The sequence below is a fragment of the Protopterus annectens genome, chromosome 3.part1 (assembly GCF_019279795.1).
Source record: "Protopterus annectens isolate FY-2018-M chromosome 3.part1, PAN1.0, whole genome shotgun sequence".
NCBI classification, from domain to species: Eukaryota; Metazoa; Chordata; order Ceratodontiformes; family Protopteridae; genus Protopterus; species Protopterus annectens.
The window spans coordinates 1,913,142,755-1,913,162,924 of record NC_056732.1 but is presented as its reverse complement, the minus strand read 5'-3'; the positions used below and the strand labels follow the sequence as shown (position 1 = coordinate 1,913,162,924).

General features: G+C 41.3%; 1 protein-coding gene across 4 annotated transcripts in view; it reads left to right on the top strand.

Annotated features, from left to right (window-relative positions):
- Positions 1 to 20,170, top strand: part of LOC122798823 (ubiquitin carboxyl-terminal hydrolase 2-like) — a 1,648,319-nt gene that overhangs the window by 536,962 nt on the left and 1,091,187 nt on the right. The gene's annotated exons all lie outside the window — the stretch shown is intronic.

Below are 20,170 nucleotides of genomic sequence, written 5' to 3'. Positions count from 1 at the left end.
TATTTATATAAATTGTCAGATGTACATGGCATTGCCAAGTTATTCAAGATGTGCAGGAAACAGTGTTATGAGACATCTTAGGGTAGCACAGTGGCATCAGAGTTCTACTGGGGCAGAGAATTTGAAACACTGTAGGAAACCCCAGGGTTTCATACTTGAAGCCATGAGTGCATAGACCTGCATTTGCCATAAAACTGTACCTTTCTTCCTGCAGCAAAAGAAATTAAAATATATTTTCAAAATGGTTTAACCCAAGTACAAACAAGAAACCTGTTCAGAATGGTTTAACCCAAGTATAAACATGATATTTTAGCTGCATCAGGATTCCAGGCAATAGCATAGTATCTCCTGGTACATAATGGCTACTTGGAATAACTAACCTTCTGCTCTTTAACAGCTCTCTTTGTAGTCCACATATCCTTCATATTATTTATTTATTTGTTTACTGATTTATTAATTTGTTTGCTTATTTTATCTGTCTAATTAATTTTGTTTTAATTTACTTTACTTTATTTATATATAGGATCATAGGAGGTTACTAGGCTAATGGCCCTAGGGCCCTTACATGCCGAGCCAAGAGTTTATCCCCAAAACAAGAAACCTCAGTCAGCACTTCTCGCCCCTGTCAATGAGGGAAAAAGTGGAACCCCTGGGACAAATTTGTGGTTTCCCATCCACTTATCAAGGTTGTGCTTGGAGGGTCAGCCAGGTACTCTGTTTGACATGTATTGGAAGTCTTTTCCAGAGATGGGACAGCCTCTGGGAGACAAATTTGTCTCTCCAGTAGGTTTTGTTGATGTTGCATATTAGATTTAGGCCTATCGAGCTGGTACTGCGCGAGGAGTTAGAGTTACGGATATGGAGCATCTGATGTAGGTCGGGGTCCAATATTGCCTTGAAGGCAAGACACAGACCACCTCTGAACAATCTGTATGATACTGAGTAAAGTGATAGTGATTTGAGCCTGTCCGCATAAGACAGGTGTTGGAGGCCATGGATTCTCTTTGTGAGGTATTTCTGTGGCCTTTCCAGTTGGTGCAGGTCTTTGGAGAGGTACATACCAAGTGGGGCGTTTTACTCAATTATAGGTCTAATGCGGGAGGAGTACAGAGAGGTAATAACCTCCTTTTTTCTATATGCAATCCCTTTACTTATGAGATGAACCAAGTAAAAGGCTATTTTGGTTACTGGGTTGTCCAGTTGAGTTTTGGCCCATTTAATGGAGGTCAGGGAGAAATGTTCAACATTTGTTATTGTGTTCTAACAAGTTGTTTCAGAAGTAGTATGATAGTAGTGTAAGTTGCAGATTCACAATATGTTTTTGTTCTTTCAGCTGGTATACTCCGCAAGTAACACAAGGTATTTTCATTTATGTAGTGTCATTCATGTAATGTAAGGGTTGGAAGGTTGTCATAATGGTGGTTAAGGTGCTTACCTTAAAGACACAAGGTGCAGGAATTGATTCTCACATGGGATAATTGGCTAGGCTTAAAAAGGCCCACAAGGGCAGTTAGCTTATTACTAATCTATGAACCATAGGATAAAACATACAATGTCATAGGATGCAGATGTATATTGCAGATTCACAAGGTGTTCTCATTCTTTCAGGTGGTACTAGTACAAGTTAATATACATATAACAGAAGTAGTCTGATTCAGAAAGGTTACCACAAGGTGTGAATGATGTGTACACCTTGCAGTAACTGTTTAATGTTTAGAGATTCTCAAACACACATTCTCAAGTACCATGGTGAGTTTTCTCCGAGGCCAGGCTAAATGCTAATGAGGAATTCTAGGAGAGATACATATGCTTATTAACCACTATTTCTCCCCCATAACTGCCTGTGGCGAAGCATTTATGTAGTCAAGTACCTCAGACACTTAGCTATGTAAAGTAACACTGCTACTTATGGCTATTCATGTTAATAAACATAGCTAAAAGCTCATGTTCAATCATTCTGATAAGTGCTGGGAAGTTTAGTGGACAGGTAGTGTTGAGGGAGGTGTGTGCTGTGAATGTGTGTGGCTGCATGTGTGAGTGTGTATCTGCTTGAGGAGTCATAGTGGGGGTTTCAGAGATAGAGTAGGTGTGTGTGTGTGTGCGCATACATGTTTATGTGATTGGATTTGTGTGTCTCTGAATGCAGTTAGTTGTGTGTGTGTGTTGGGTGTGTTGAAGGGGTGTTGTCATACTTCCACACTCTCCTAGACTAATGAGTAAATCCTGCAACATTTATTTGAGTGGGGGGGACACTAGACACCAGAAATAACTCTAAACATTGTGCCTTAATGACTTTTAGGGATGGGGGGAATACTACATACTAGGTGTTGCTCTTCCGGTCAGGATAAAGCAGAGGAACACTTGTGGGTTCGGTTCAAGCAGCTTTATTATACACAAACACATCAGGATTGAGGCTTAGTAACTTAAATAAACTTATAAACAGACTGACTACTGCACTCATACATGTAAATACACTGGCTGTTTTCGCAAAATGGCACTGTTGCCTGCATGTGCTCTGTATTTATATGCATGTGCCCTCACTTTGACATCCTTCTTAAAGTTACAATACACACTCTGATGTTCTTCGTGTTTCACTGTTGCAGTCATCACATTTGGGTTATCTGCCTGCAGGTAGCCCTCAGCCGGCCTGAATACCAGAGTCTTTGGATTTCTATGTCAGATGCTGTCGCCTCTTCCATGACGTCAGGTTGTCAGGGGTATAAAACATGCAGCCGATGCCACCACATCAGTCTTTCTTGCCGTGCGGTGCCCGAAGCAGTTTGCAAGTGCCGGTTGGCCAACTCCTGAAGTTTTCGTTTTCGAGTTTCAGACCCGAAGTCTTCAAAAAGATAAGTACCCCGTTTGGGATCTTTTTTTCTTGCTCTATCCGATGTCAGAAAAAATTAACAACTGCCTTGCCTGTGGAAAACAAATACCTCATAGAGATTTTCATTCTTACTGTGTCACCTGTTTAGGCCAGACCACAACGTCCCTCGCTGTCGGTTTTGTGCCTTGTTCAATGCCCGAACTATTCATCGTCGGGCTATTTTTGTAGCTAAATACTTTTGTTCTCGACCTCTGTACTACAAAATGGCTTCGTTAAGCCATCCGACCACCGATCTTCCGAAAAAATGTGAGGATAAACACAGAGACAGACCGCATAGGTCCAAAACTGCTGCTGACACTTCTGTTAAGCTAGTCACCAGTCCGCTGGTACTCGGGCACTTTCGCAGACCCTAATACCTCCCACTACAGATTCGCAGGCCTCTACTGAGACTCATTCGGAGTCCGGAATGCCGCGAGATGCTACTTCGACTATGGAACCTGCATATATCTCTACCTTGGATGTATCCAGAGCCGCTGTGCAGGCACCGGCTTCTGAGTGTGTATTCAGGCCTACAGACTATCAAATTAAACCGACAATTTTGTTTCAGGCTAGAAATACCAAATTACTTAGGCCTAAAGTTCACACTACGCCTAGAAAACTAATGACCAAACTGTATATTCAGGCCCATATGCCTCAAAAACAAATGCTTAGAATGGCTGAAGACCTTATTTAGGGGAAACCAGCCTTCCCCCTCTAAGATACCTAGAACTGATTTTCTTTCTGATTCTTCTGATCAGGAATCTGATATGTCTGTTTCTTCTGACTACCAGGATTTGCCCTTATCTACTTATGAGGATTCTGATACAGAGGATTGCATTTCCCTCTGCTTCCCTTCCAGAAGATTTTTCTTTTGGTGAAACCTTGCATACCCTTAGGGAGTATTTCCGCTGGGAAAGCCAGGACTATTCTGAGTCCAAAAAGAGACTTAGGGAATTTTTATTCCTACCTCAACACAAGCCTCTAGCTATCCCTCCTGTTGTGGCTATTTGGATGATGTTTTTTTAGAATCTAGCCTTACCCCAGACACTTTGCCTCCAGCTCCCAGGAAACCTGACAGGTACTACAAAGTACCTGACTCTCATAAGTTCCTCTTCAAGAATCCTACTGCGGATCCAGAGACCATTTCCTAAGGGCCAAAAGGCATTAAGGCTACTACTGCCAAAAATCCTACCCTTTCTGATAGGGACTCTAGAGCCTTAGACAGATGGGGTAAGACGGTATACACTTCTGCTACTTTCACCATTAGGGCTTTAAATTGCCCGTTTCATATGTTAAAGTATCAGCAGCATATTATGGGACTACTTAAACAGAAAATGATGTTGATTCCTGACTGTGCTGAACACAAAGAGTTACAAGATTTAATGCATTCTTCTGAACAAGTTGGTAAACATACTTTGCAATGTGGTTTTGATGCTTTAGAAGCATCTTGCAGGGCTGCTGTCACTGGGTCTGTACTTGGAAGGCATGCTTGGCTTAAGGAATAAAACTTGCCAGATCATGTTAAAGCTAAATTACTGGATGTACCCGTAAACCAAGAACCCCTTTTTGGCAACAAAGCAGAAGTCCTCAAAAGGATGGAGGACAAAGCTAAATCTATGCAAACTGTTAAAGATTTCTTACAAGTACAGCCTCTCAGATTCAGTTGGCATTGGCCTTCAAAGAACTGGTATTTTCCAGCCCCTTCCAGGCCTTCTCAGTCCAAACCCAGAAACAGCAGACCACCAAGACTTCAGTCTCAGCCTACGCATAGATCTAAACAGTGGGGGGCTCCCACTTCCAAAGTAGGGAGTAGTAAGCCACCCCCCCATGGAAAAATGGCACAATAACTTAACCGTAACCCTTCCAAGCCCTGCTCAACTACTTGCTCCCTTAGGAGGAAAGCTCGCCCTGCATGCAAAAAACTGGAAACTCATTACCCAAGACAAATGGGTTTTAAACACAGTTTCCCTAGGATACAGATTCAACTTCCACACTCTACCAACCTAAGTGGTTGGCCAGACCTCCCCCCAAATTAGTGGGTGGAGGCCCAAAAACAAGTACTGTCTCTCCTCAGTATCAGGGCTATTCAACCTGTTCCAGAAGAACCAAGGGAACAAGGCTTTTATTCAAGACTGTTCCTGGTACCCAGAAAAGAAAACTGGTGTCCTATACTGGACCTGTCTATTCTCAGTACCGTCCTGGTGGTTCCAAAATTCAAAATGCTTACTCTTCAACAGCTTTTTTCCTATGCTAGCCAAGGATGCCTGGCTGGCAACCCTAATAAGGGAATCCTGCAGACAATACCCAAGTTTCAGGGTGGGCTCCATGCAGTATCAGTTCTCTGCACTTCCCTTTGGCTTATCTACTGTGCCCAGGATGTTCACAAAGTGTCTAGCTCCAGCTATTGCATTTTGCAGACAGAGAGATATTCAGATTTACCCATACTTGGACGATTGCCTGATTCAGGCAGAAAGTCAGGACTTGCTATTACAACACTTGGCATTTGTAAAGAAACTTCTAACCTCACTGGGGTACACCATCAACGAGAGGAAATCACACCTAGTACCCTGCCAACAGATTGTATTCCAGGGAGCAAGCTTGAACACAACTTCCCAGATGGCATTTCTCACTCCGGAGAAACAAGTTTATTTAACAACCTACTTCAAACTATTGGCCACAAAATCCCAGCTATCTGCAAGGAAAATACTGCAAGCTCTGGGGTTCATGGCCTCTTGCATTCTTCTAATTCCATATGCAAGACTGCATATGAGGAAACTTCAATGGTATCTAAAAAGTCTAAGGTGTCAACATTCTCAGGACCTGGAAACAATTCCTATCATTCCTTGTTTAAGGGCAGAGTTCCTTTGATGGGCAGAGGCCTGCAACCGCAACAAGGGACTCCCTTTCACTCTACCCCCTGACGCCCAAACCCTAACAACAGACGCATTATGCATGGGGAGCTCACATGGCAGGGCAGTGCATTCAGGGCGAATGGAACCCAAATCAGATGCACCCACATATCAATCAGAAAGAAATGTTAACTGTACAGAATGGTCTGACAGCCTTCAAAGACCTTATTCTTCCAGGACAACTATTGGTAAAGACAGACAACACCACAGTTATGTGGTACATAAACAAGCAGGGGGGGAACCCACTCCTACCCTCTCTGCAGACTAGCCATGGCTCTGTGGAACACAGCCTTGAGCTACCAAGTGCACCTACAAGCTCAATTCCTGCCAGGCAAACTAAATTCACTGGCAGACGACTTAAGCAGAAATCTCATGGACCCACACGAATGGAAACTGGAACCCAAACTATTCAAGCTTTTAAGGAGCAAATGGGGAACTCCAGAGGTAGACCTGTTTACCTCCCCTCAGAACTACCAATTGAACAAATTCTGCACCAGAACTTCCCACAGTCAACCTTGGAAAGTGGATGGCCCTGTCCTTTACCTGGGAAAGCCTCTCAGTTTATGCTTTTCCCCCTCTGCCTCTCCTCTTGAAGTTTCTATTAAAGATCAAACAGGACAAGCCAAGGGCAATACTGATTGCACCAGACTGGCCACGCCAGCACTGGTACCCCCTTGTGCGCAGTCTGACTGTGCTACAACCATTGCACCTGCCTCAGATCCCTTCTCTGCTGTCCCAGCAGGCAGGCCTGATTCTGCACCCTCATCTTCAAACCCTGAACTTTGCAGCCTGGCTAATCCCCTGAGCTCACCTCTAGCAACCCTCAGTAAGCAGGTGCTGGATGTCATTCTTGAGGCAAGGAGGCCTAGTACTAGAAAATCCTATTCAGAAAAGTGGGAAAGATATTGTTCCTGGAGCCAGGCTCAGGGGAGCTTACCTCATATTCTAGATTATTTAACAGGAATACTCCACAAGGACCTATCTTTCTCGTCTATTAAGATTCATGCTTCTGCCATTGCAGCACATTATAACACTGAACCACCCTTCTTCTCTCATCCCCTGCTAAAACAATTCCTAGAGGGGCCAAAAATTTAAGACCCCCCCCCAGTAGAGCTCCCACTCCAGCCTGGGACCTTAACTTTGTATTGGAAAAACTCACCCCCCCTTTGAAACAGCTGCTACAGGAGAGTAGAAATTCCTTTCTTGGAAAACAGCCTTACTTCTAGCCATTACTTCAGCAAGAAGAGTGTCTGAACTGCAGACCCTCATGGCAGTGGAACCCTTTATTGTCTTCCATGCGGACAGGGTTTCCCTCAGGACTAACCCATCCTTTATGCCCAAGGTGGTGTCTAGTATGGCCGTCAACCCGTCCATTCATTTGCCTACTTTTTTCCCTAATCCTCAAAATAAAGGGGGAAAGGATACTGCATTCTCTGGACGTGCACAGACAGCTTAAGTTCTATTTGGACAGGACTAAGCTTCTCAGAAAATCTGACCAGCTGCTAGTTGGCTTTACTGCTGGGGCAGAGGGGAAGGCCATTTCAAAGCAGGCCATTTCAAAGCAAACCATTTCCAAATGGATAGCCCATTGCATTCATTTCTGCTACAAGCAACATGGAAAACCTACATCACAGGGGATACAATCTCATTCCACCAGTGCTGCATCTACCTCTATGGCATTTCTCAGAGGAGTCCCTACCAGGGACATCCTAGAAGCTGCTACCTGGAACTCTGTATGTACTTTCACCAAGCATTACCACCTACCTATCTTTTCTAAATCCAGAGCTGCATTTGCCACAGCAGTCTTAAAGGGCCTGATTGCTGGCCCTAATGCTCTTTAACTACCTCCACCCTTCCTTAGCTTTGGGAATCAGCCCAAATGTGATGACTGCAACAGTGAAACATGAAGAACATAGTACAGTTGAGTACACTTACCATAAATGTAGATGTTTGAGTGTATTCACTGTTGCAGTCCTGGTTACCCTCCCTCCAGCCCCCTGACTTCTCTTGGCTCTACCTTTCCTTCTTATTTGGTATATATTATATCATGTGTATTTGCTTTTTGCTGGTGGTGTACCATACCATATAATTGCTTCCTGTTGTGGGGGCACCTGACATCTGGGGCAAGAAAAACTTATGTAATGGCGTCGGCTGCATGTTTTATACCCCTGACGACCTGACGTTGTGAGGCGACAGCATCTGATGCAGAAATCCGAATACTCTGGTATTCAGGCCGGCTGAGAGCTACCTGCAGGCAGATAACCCAAATGTGATGACTGCAACAGTGAATACACTCAACATCTACATTTATGGTAAGTGTACACAACTGTACTTTCTGCATCCTCCCTGTTTGAGAAATAAGTCATATACTGAAAATGACAACATTCATAGACCTGCATTTGTACAGAAATGATCCTTTGACATGCAGTTATACAGAACTAGTTCTCTGACATGCAGTCATACAGAACTAAACACAAATAAAACAATAAAACAATCATTTTCAGGTTGCTGTATATTTTACACTAGGTCTAGAAATACGACCTGCTCGTGTGACATGAAAATTAGAACTGGGTCTAACAATGGGGGCTGTCTTTAATGAATGTTCAACTTCAGGGACATCTGAGACATCATCAGAAATGGGACTAGGTACTGAGACATGTTTTTCAACAGAAAGATTGTCTGGGTTGCTTTGAGATGTAGAGTCTGTATCACAGGTATGATGGTGCAATATCGATTCAGACAATGGAAGAAGATGCCTGCCATTTCTCCTGTATTCTATACTTTCAGATTCCACTAAATAGGATCTCGGCTCAGCGCATATACCTCTTACTTGACCAATTCGACAAAACCTTTCACCATTTGCATCCTCACCATCTCTCTTTTTTCACTGGACGAAGAAATCTGTTCATTTTATCATAACTGGACTTCTGAAAGGAACGCTTCTTAAATAGTTGGGCTTTGATTGCTCTAGTGGTTTTAGCATTAGGCACCAACAAGCTGGAACAGATAGGCAAGGTTTTTCTGGTTTGCCTAGATAGAAGTGTCTGAGCAGGCAAGCCATGTAAGTTGTCATGGGGTATATTTCTGAGATTAAGCACATTCAAGAAGATACCAGTATTGTCATGCTTTGACTTTTCTAGTAACTGCTTTGTACTTTGTACTGCACATTCAGCCAGGCCGTTTGACTGTAGGTATTCCAGACTGCTAGTAATATGGATAAAGACCCACTCTTTTGTAGTTTTCTGAAATAACTGACTGGTAAACTGGGTACTGTTGTCAGAAATAACTTTGTGTGGACTGCCATGGACTGAGAAATGATGTTTCATCTTAGTGATAACAGTAATGGATGTTAGGTTAGGGTAGCAAATTGATCTCAAACCAGTTTGAATAAGAGGCTACCGACACTAAATAATTTTGATTGTTCCACTCAAATATGTCAGTGGCTACTGTTGACCAAGGTAGTTCAGGAATCTGGCTTAGCTGAAGTATCTCCTTTTGCAAATGTGGTTTAGTATTTTCCATGACCAGGTTGATAGGAAACTGACTTTTGACCACCACATTGCCTCCGTTGTACGGAAAGCTTTCTACATGGCCCACCTCATTAGTAAGGGTATCTCATCCAAGGACAAGGTGGACATTCATCCCTTATAAGACCTATTATTGAGTACAATGCCCCTTTCAGCTTGTACCTCACAAAGCACATGCAGCAGCTGGAGTGACCACAGAGGTTCCTCACCAGGAGAATCCAGGGCTTCAGACATCTGCCCTGCACAAATTGGCTAAAAGCCCTGTCCGTCTACTCATTCTCCTACAGACTCCTCAGAGGTGACCTCTGTCTGGCATACAAATCAATCTCAGACCCCACCCTGATGAGACTGATACATATCTGCAAGTCAAGCTCCACTCGAGTAACCTGCACGTGCAACCTCAACCAGGTCTGTGACATCAATAGGACTTGTTGGCAGGACAGATTTGTGTCCTAGAGACTCCCCCTTTTGTGGAATAAACTCCCTCTCCATGTAAAGCAGAGTACCTCATTAAACCTTTTTAATCGCAACCTGGATAGCTGGATGGGGAACAGAAAATACACCCCTGGGATTCCACCTGTGTCTCTGCTTGGACAGTGGCATAGGATGCTGTCTTGTTGGAGCATGGGCTAAATTCTTGGCTAGGCTTGTAAGGGACTCAGGGCCAATAGCCTAGTAACTTCCTATGATCCTAGTACTATTGCATACTAAACAAAATGAAAGTACTTTATCAGTCTTTCGACAGAGAAGGCCAAAATACTAGTCCACCCTACCCTTCTTTTCGTAGCTTCGGAACCTGGGTGACCACGATGCAAAATGTGAATGTACTCATGTTGTAAGGAAGTAGGAACACTAACTTTAGGACCTTTGAAAATGATACTATCTTCCATCAGCATCTCATCTCTGTAAGGAAAATATGGTTGCACTTCTGTTGGTACACAAGATTGCTTTGACGGCCATCCAACATTGATGAAGTGGTTGAGCTTTTGAAAAACTGGATCAGTCTAGGTATGGTCTCTTAGCTCATCAAGTCTTCTGGTAGAAAAGGTACGCACTTCCAAGACATCAAAGTCAAAATTCTCTGCATCAAGTTTTTCTTTGTGATCTGGATAAGGTAGCGGCCAGATAAAGAGGTTTTCCATTTGTATAATCCATTTTGAATTTGTACTTTTGTAATGTTGAACGTCATTCTCTGTAGTCTTGTTGGAGCTGTATGCATAGGCTTCTTTAAAATAGTGACTAGAGGTTGCTGATCAGTCTCACTCTGGATAGCTTGGCCATAAATATAATCATGGAACTTCAAACATGAAAACACAATTTCCAAACGTTCCTTCTCAGTTTGAGCGTACTGCATCTCAGGTTGGGTAAGTCTTCTAGATGCATAGGCTGTTGGTCTGCCCTCTTGAAGAATAACTGCACCAAGACCGAACTTTGAAGCATCACAGGAAAGAACTACTGGTTTGTACACATCATAGTATCTCAACGTAGGTGGACTGGCAATTTTCTGTTTGAGGTCATCAGATGCTCTCTGGTGTTGTTCCAACCATGACCAGGCAACATTTTTGCATGTCAGCTCTCTTAAAGGTGCTCATAATTCACTGAAGTCTGGTATAAACTTGCCCAAATACGTAATCATTACCAAGGAAATGCTGTAAGGCTTGGGCATTTTCTGGAGCTGGCATCTCAAGAATGGCTGTTTGTTTGGAAGGGTATGGTCGTAAGCCTGGACTGGTAAATAAATGACCTACACAATTTACATTTCAGAGGAATGAGCTTTAAATCCACCTCACGCACTCTGTCCAGAACTTTCCTGAGGTTTCTGTCATGCTCTTCTTCTCCATTACCTCCAACTAGTAAATCATCTACTATTATTGCACATGGGTAACCTATTTGCTCCATTCCATGCTAAAAGACCTCACTGGCTAATTCCAAAAGGCATTTTGAGAAATCTGCATCTACCAAATGGTGTATTGAATAAAGTCAGAAGTGAAGATTTGCGATCAAGCATTAACTGCCAAAATGAACTCTTTGCATCCAAGACAGAAAAAACAGTGGCATTTGGCAAGAGGGTAGCAACCTCCTTGACTGTACGCATAGGATTATGGGGCCTCTTTAATGCTTCAAGTCTCTCGGGCCAATACATACTCTAATTTCATCTGAGCTTTTCTTATGAGCAACTACCATGGAATACACCCACTCAGTTGGTTCTGTGACTGGACAAATCACACCTTGTTGCACAATTTTATCTAACTGGACCTTAACTTTGTCCTGCATAGCTATCTGAACTTTTTTTGCTGGTCTGACCACTGGACTGATCTTAGTCTAACTTCATGGAGTACACAACTGGAAGTTTGCCTAGCTTGTCTTCGAAAGTGCCAGCATACTCTGAGATAATAGCATCAGTGAAGCTGGAACTAGGACATGTGCTTACATGATGGACTTCTTTGGTAAAAGAAAGCAGTTTCATTCTTTAACTGTCTCTAGAGACTTAATAAAGACTGCACAGGTCTTCTGACTACATAAAATTGCAGGCTGTAACTCTTCCCAGCTGAATAGCATGGAAGCACTAATGAGACTTCGATTTGAATCTCTTCACCTCCATAAGCAACAAGCTTCACACAATTGGCCAAATTAAGTTGTTCACCAGCTCTTACTCTAGCAAATGTTTCTGCTGACATAAGATTGCAATTTGAACCAGTGTCTGCTTTGAGCTCCGTGGGCTTACCATTGATCAGGATGCTACAAAACACTTTGTTCTTTGTTAACAAACCTACTGCATTAACCTTTTTCACAGACCACTGATGCACCATCTACATAGAAAGTAGAGTTGTAGCTTTCTATATGACCAACTTGCTTTTTTGAGTGACCTTTCGTAATAAATGAATGATGCCTGCCTGATTTACAAAACGTTTGAAAGTGGTTTAATTTTTTTACACTTGTGACATTGCTGACCATATGCACTTTTCTCTTTTAGACTCATAATTGGCAATACGACTGTAACAGTTAACAATAAGACTTGACTTGGGTTTTGCTGACTCGCTCTTGTACTGCACTGAGCATGTCCGTTTTACTGAGTTAGTGTTAGGACTTGCTGGAAAGTTACAGGTGCTTCCTCGAAAACCCGCAGGGGCTGCAGCTGCCATGTTCTTAGGCCTGTTTCTGCTGGCCTCATGCTGCATGCTGTCTATGTTTGCTCCAGAGACTGCTTAAACCATGCTCTTATCACTTGTAAGCATATTTGTGTGCTTTTCTGTAAGCTCATGGATTTCACAAATCTGTATAGCTTTGTTCAACGTTAAATCACTGTCATGAAGCAAAATATTTCTCACTACACCATTATTAACACCACACAAAAGCCTATCCTTTGTCAACTCGTCTTTGAAATCACCAAACGTGCATGTTTTAGCTGTGTTTCTCAAGTAAGTAATATAGTCTGTAAAAGTTTCTCCTGGCTTTTGAACTCTTGTATAAAATAGGTGCCTCTCCAATATAACATTTGTCTAGGAAGTACACATTTCTCTAAATTTACATTTCAAGCACTCAGTGTCCTCTCTTGATTTAGCGTGTACAACAGTGTAGCGGTTTCCCCTTCTGCTGCATGTACTGCTGGTGCATACACAAATGAACGCTCTCTTTCAATGGCTTCTGACTCCACGAAGTTAAACAAAATAAATGCCCTCATACGTGCATCTTTATCAGAAAAAGCTGCTTGTATGAAAATATCGTATTCCTGCTCAGACACTCTCCAGTTCTCTGCAGTATTATGACCAAACACAAGTGGACTGGGTCTGCGAAATGCCTATGCCATATCAACACACAGTAATGAAGACCCTTGAAAGTATGTTCGAACATGCAGACATATATGTCAGAGGTTTATGCTAGAACTTGTAATTATGCCCGATAGCACAACAAACTCTTCAAAATGACGGCACCTTGTAAAATAAGTCTCCGTAGCACAAGAACACTTTGAAATCTATATAGTTTGCAAAACCACTTCTTATCAGTGTAAGAAACACTTTCAAATGACTGCAGTTTGCGAATGAGCTGTACACAGCACAAGAAACTTCTTGAAATGGCTGTACTTTGCGAAATAACTGTGCAGTGTAAGAAACACTTTGAAATGACTGCACTCTGAGAATAAAATGTTCCAACCACAAGAAACTTTTCAAAATGACTGTATTCCAACTGCACTTTGCAAAAGTAACTGTACTTTGCCCAAAGTAAACGTTTCAAAATAATTGTACTGTAACAAAGCACACACTCCAAACACTTTGCACACTCTGAAATACTTTGAACAAATTTAGTTATGCTTTGAATAGCATTGGTCAATGCCATATAGTAGCTCATGTCAAAACATGGTCGTTTACTAAAAAGTATGCAGTCTCCTTGCTTTTTTATGTCTGTTTTGCCCTTTTATTGTATTTGTTATGCCCATTTGACCTCTTGTCATGCTTGTTATGCTTTTTTTATGCTCATTTTACTTTAAACATACCCGTTATACAAATCGGAAGTAACTGAACCCTATATAAGTATTTCTGATAATTTTATCAAATATTGTGGTTTCGAATATTTTGTTTAATCAGTAATGCGTTTTGTGCCTTTCATTTGATTAATAATGCATTTTTTGCTACTCATCTGATTAATAATGAGTTTTGAGCTTTACGAATGCTCCGTATCATTTTCTTTACAAAATAAATAATTTATAGGAGTTTTCGTTACATGAAGTTGATTTCTGGCCTTTTTTTAATCATTTCAGCACTGTATCACCCAGCCTGCTCAATATACCTTCACCATTAACTGTGCATCTCATGGCTTGAAAAAGTTGCGCACTCGATCTTGATTCTGAAGCCATGTTGCTTGTCTGGTCAGGATAAAGCAGATGAACGGTTGTGGGTTTGGTTCAAGCAGCTTTATAATTTACAAACACATCAGGACTAAGGCTTAGTAACTTAAACTTAAATAAACTTCTAAACAAACTGACTACTGTACTCATACATGTTAATAGGCTGGCTGTTCTCTCAAAATGACACTGCTGCCTGCATGTGATCTGTATTGATATGCACATGTCCTCACTTTGAAATGCTTCTTAAAGTTGCAACACACACTCTGTTCTACATCCTCCCTCTTTGAGAAATAAGTCATGTACTGAAAATGACAACATTCATAGACCTGCATTTGTACAGAAATTATCCTTTGACCTGCAGTTATACAGGACTAATTCTCTGGCATGCAGTCATACAGAACTAAACACAAATAAAACAATTGTGTCCAAGTTGCTGTGTATTGCACTCTAGGTCTAGAAATACGACCTGATCATGTGTCATAAAAAATTAGAATTGGGTCTAGAAACGAGGACTGCCTTTAATGAATGTTCACCTTCAGGCACATCTGGGACATCATCAGGAATGGGAATAGGTACTGAGACATGTTCTTCAACAGGAACATCGTCTGGGTTGCTCTGAGATCTAGAGTCTGTATCACAGGTATGATGCTGCGATATCTGTTCAGATACCAGAAGAAGATGCCTCTGATTTCTCCTGTATTGTATACCCTCAGATTCCACTAAGTAGGATCTCGGCTTAGCACATATACCTCTCACTTGACCAATTCGATCAAGACCTTTCTCCGTTTGCATCCTCACTATCTCTCCCTTTTCAATGGACAAAGAAATCTGCTCTTTGTTTCATAACTGGACTTTTTAAAGGTATGCTTCTTAAATAGTTGGGCTTTTATTGCTCTGGTGTTTTTAGCATTAGGCACCAACAAACTGGAACTGATAGGCAAGGTTGTTCTGGTTTGCCTGTATAGAAGTCTGAGCAGGTGAGCCAAGTAAGTTGTCATGGGGTATATTTCTGAAATTAAGCAAATTCAAGACTATACCATTATTGTCAGGCTTTGACCTTTCTAGTAATTGCTTTGCACTTTGTACTGCACGTTCAGCCAGGCCATCTGACTGTAGGTATTCCGGACTGCTAATAATATGGATAAAGACCCACTGTTTTGCAGATGTTTGAAATAACTGACTGGTAAACTGGGTACTGTTGTCAGAAATAACTTTGTGTGGACTGCCATGGGCTTAGAAATGCTGTTTCGACTTAGTGATAACAGTACTGGACGTTAGATTAGGTAGCAAATCGATCTCAAACCAGTTTGAATAAGAGTCTACCAACACTAAGTAAATCTGATTGTTCCACTCAAATATGTCAGTGGCTGCTGTTGACCAAGGTAGTGCAGGAGTCTGGCTTAGCTGAAGCGGCTCCTTTTGCAAATACGTTTTAGTACTATTGCATACTAAACAAGTTGAAAGTACTTTATCAATGTCTTTCGAAGGAGAAGACCAAAATACTAGTCCCTTCACCCTTTTTTGGTAGATTCAGAACCTGGGTGACCACGATGCAAAATCTGAATGTACTCCTGTTGTAAGGAAGTAGGAACAGTAACTTCAGGACCTTTGAAAATGACACCATCTGCCATCAGTGTCTCATCTCTGTAAAGAAAATATGGTTGCACTTCTGTTGGTACACAAGATTGCTTTGACGGCCATCCAGCATTGACGAAGTGGTTGAGCTTTTGAAAAACTGAACCAGTCTGGGTATGATCTCTAAGCTCATCAAGTCTTCTGGTAGATAAATTACTCACTTCCATGACATCAAAGTCAAAGTTCTCTGCATCAGGTTGTTCTGTGGTATTTCTGGGGGGTCTATATTGCTTCATCAAAGTTTCAAAACTTGAAAACTGATATGGTCGGCACCATATCATCGACGTTTTGAAACATCAAACGTTTTAACGGAAATCTCCGTAAGAGAAGATTTCCCTTTACTGCACTGTAGTGCGATCTCTGAATTGGTATATTTAATTAGCGGGGGTGTGGTGGGGGGGCACGGATGTTTGCCCCCCCCCCCCATGCATGAAACGTTTAGGTAAGTTATTTTTTTCTTTATTGTTTTTTTTTTTTTTACATATTTGAAGTTCATAAACATCGATGATATGGTCTCGACCATATCAGATTTGATGTTTTGAAGCTTCAATTATGTGATATAGACACTTTCTGGGTGATCTGGATAAGGTATCATCCAGATAAAGAGATTTTCCTTTTGCATAGACCATTTTGAAGTTGTACTTTTGTAATCTGAGCATCATTCTTTTTAGTCTTGCTGGAGCTGTATGCATAGGCTTCTTTAAAATAGTGACTAGAGGTCGATGATCAGTCTCGATCTGGATAGGTTGGCCATAAATATAATTGTGGAACTTCGAACATGCGAACTCAACTGCCAAAAGTTCCTCCTGAATTTGAGCATACTGCATCTCAGTTTGGGTAAGAGTTCTAGATGCATAGGCTGCTGGTCTGCCCTCTTGAAGAATAACTGCACCAAGACTGAACTATGAAGCATCACAGGAAAGAACTACTGGCTTGTGGACATCATAGTATCTCAACGTAGGAGGACTGGCAATTTTCTGTTTGAGGTCATCAAATTCTCTGGTGTTGTTCCAACCATGACCAGGCAACATTTTTGTGTGTCAGCTCTCTTAAAGGTGCTGATAATTCAGTGAAGTCTGTTATAAACTTGCACAAATAGTTAATCTTTACCAAGGAAATGGTGAAAGCTTGGACATTATCTGTAGCTGGCATCTCAAGAATGGGTGTTTGTTTGGAAGGATCTGTCATAAGCCTGTACTGGTAAATAAGTGACATACATAAGTAACTTCTGATAGCCTGAATTTACATTTCAGAGGACTGAGCTTTAAGTTCTCTTCACTCGCTCTGTCCAGAACTTTCTTGAGGTTTCTGTCATGCTCTGCTTCTCCATTACCTCCAGCTACTAAATCATCTACTGTTATAGCACACTGGTAACCTGAAAAAATTCCACTCTGAAAGATTTCACTGGCATAATTTATTCCAAAAGGCATTCTGAGAAATCTGTTTCTACCAAATGGGGTAATGAATGTAGTCAGTAGTGAAGATGTGCGATCAAGCATTACTTGCCAAAATGAACTCTTTGGATCAAAGACAGAATGGCATTGGCATGAGGGTAGCAACCTCCTCGACTGTCTGCAAAGGATGATGGGGCCTCTTGAATGCTTTGTCTCCCGGGTCAATACATACTCTGATTTCATCTGAGCTTTTCTTATGAGCAACTACCATAGAAGACACTAACTCAGTTGGTTTTGTGACTGGACAAATCACACCTTGTTGCACTATTTTATCTAACTGGTCCTTAACTTTGTCATGCATAGCTATCGGAACTTTTCTCGCTGGTCTGGCCACTGGACTGACCTCTTGGTTTAACTTCATGGAGTACACAGCTATAAGTTTGCCTAGTTTGTCTTCAAAAATATCAGCATACTCTGAGAAAATAGCATCAGTGAAGCTGGAACTAGGACATGTGTTTATATGATGGACTACTTTGGTAAAATAAAGCAGTTTCATTCTTAAACTGTCTCTGAGATCTAATAATGACTGCACAGGTCTTCTGACTATAAAATTGCAGGTTGTAACTGTTCCCAGCTGAATAGCATGAAAACACTACTGAGCCTTCGGTTTGAATCTCTTCACCTCCATAAGAAACAAGCTTTGCACAATTGGCCATATTAAGTTGTTCAGCAGCTCTTAACTCTAGCAAATGTTTCTGCTGACATAACATTGCACTCTGAACAAGTGTCTACTTTGAGCTCCGTGGGCTTACCATTGATCAGGACAGTAGAAAACACTTTGTTCTTTGCTAACAAAATCTACTGCATTAACCTTTTCACTGACCACTGATATACCATCTACAAGAAAGTAGAGTTGCAGCTTTCTGTATGATCAACTTGCTTTTTTGAGTGACCTTTCTTAATAAAAATGAGGCCTGCCTGGTTTACAAAACATTTGAAAGTGGTTCCATTTTTTACACTTGCGGAATTGCTGACCATATGCTAAGCACTCCTCTGTCTTACACTCATAATTGGCAACATGACTGCAACAGTTAACAATAAGGCTTGACTTGGGTTTTGCTGACTCACTCTTGTACTGCACTGCATGTCCGTTTTACTGAGCTAGTGTTAGAACTTGCTGGAGAGTTACAGGTCCTCCCTGGAAGACCTGCAGGGGCTACAGCTGCCATGTGCTTAAGCCTGTTTCTGCTAGCCACGTGCTGCATGCTGTCTGTCTGCTCTAGAGGCTGCTGAAACCATGCTCTTATCACTTGCCAACATATTTGTGTGTCGTTCTGTAAGCTCGAGGATTTGCCAAATTTCTATAGCATTGCTCAATGTTAAATCACTGTCAAGAAGCAGCATCTTTCTCACTGCACTATTATTAACACCACACACAAGCCTATCCTTTATCAACTTGTCTTTCAAATCACCAAAACTGCACATTTTAGCTTTTTTTTTTCCAAGTCAGTAATGTAAGTTGCAAATGCTTTCTCCTGGCTTTTGGTCTGTTGTATAAAATGGGTGCCTCTCCAGTGTAACATTTGTCTGGGGGTTATACATTTCTCTAAATTTATGTTTCGAGCAGTCAGGATCCTCTCTTGATTCAGCTTGTACAGCAGTATGGCGGTTTTCCCCTTCTCCTGCATCTACTCCTGGTGCATACAGAAATGAATGTTCTCTCTCAGTGGCTCCTGACCCCGCTATGTTAAGCAAAGTAAATGCCCTTGTACGTGCATCTTTGTCAGAAAAAATATATTCCTGCTCAAACACGCTACAGTTCTCTGCAATATTATGATCACACACAAGTGGACTGGGTCTGTGAAATACCTCTGGCATATAAAAGCACAGTAAGAAAGACCCTTGAAATTATGTATGAACATACACACACATCAGAAGTTTATGCCAGAACTTGTAATTATGCCCAATAGCACAACAAACTCTTCGAAATAACTGCAGTTTGTAAAATAAGTCTCCGTAGCACAAGAACACTTTGAAATCAATATAGTCTGTGAAACCAATTCTTATCAGTGTAAGAAACACTTCAAAATGACTGCAATCTGTGAATAAAATGTACACAGCACAAGAAACTTTTCGAAATGACTGTACTTTGCACACAGTAACCTTTTTGAAATAATTTTACTGTAATAAAAAACACACTGCAAATACTTTGCACACACTGAAATACTTCAAGAAACTCTAGTTCTGCTTTGAATAGCTTTGGGCAATGTGAAATAGTAGCTCATGTCAAAACATGGTCGTTTACTAAAAACATGCAGTCGCCTTGCTTTTTTATGCCTGTTTTGCCCTTTTATTGTATTTGTTATGCCCATTTGACCTCTTATCATGCTCATTATACTTTTCTTGTGCTCGTTTTACTTTAAACAAGGTCTTTATAGAAATTGGACGTAACTCTGAACTCCCTGTAAGTATTTCTGTTAATTTTATCAGATATTGTGGTTTTGAATATTTCATTTAATCAGTAATGCATTTTGTGCCTTTCGTTCGATTAATAATGGATTTTGTGCTACTCGTTTAATGTGTTTTGTGCTTTATGAATGCTTCATATCATTTTCTGTACAAAATGAATAATTTCTGCGAGTTTTGGTTACCTGAAGTTCGTTTCTGGCCTTTTTTATTCATTTGAGCACAGTATCACCCAGCCATCTCAATATTCCTTCACAGTTAACTCTGCACGTCATAGCCTGAAGTTGTACTCTCGATCCCGGTTCTGACACCAAACAGATCAGGATTGAGGCTTAATAACGTAATCTTAAATTAACTTATAAACAGTTTACTGCACTCATACATGTTAGTACTCTGGCTGTTCTCTCAAAATGGCACTGCTGCTTGCATGTGCTCTCTATTTATATGCACATGCCCTCATTTTGAAATGCTTCTTAAAGTTAAAACATACGCTGTTTTCTACACTAAGGATAAATCTAAACATCATACCT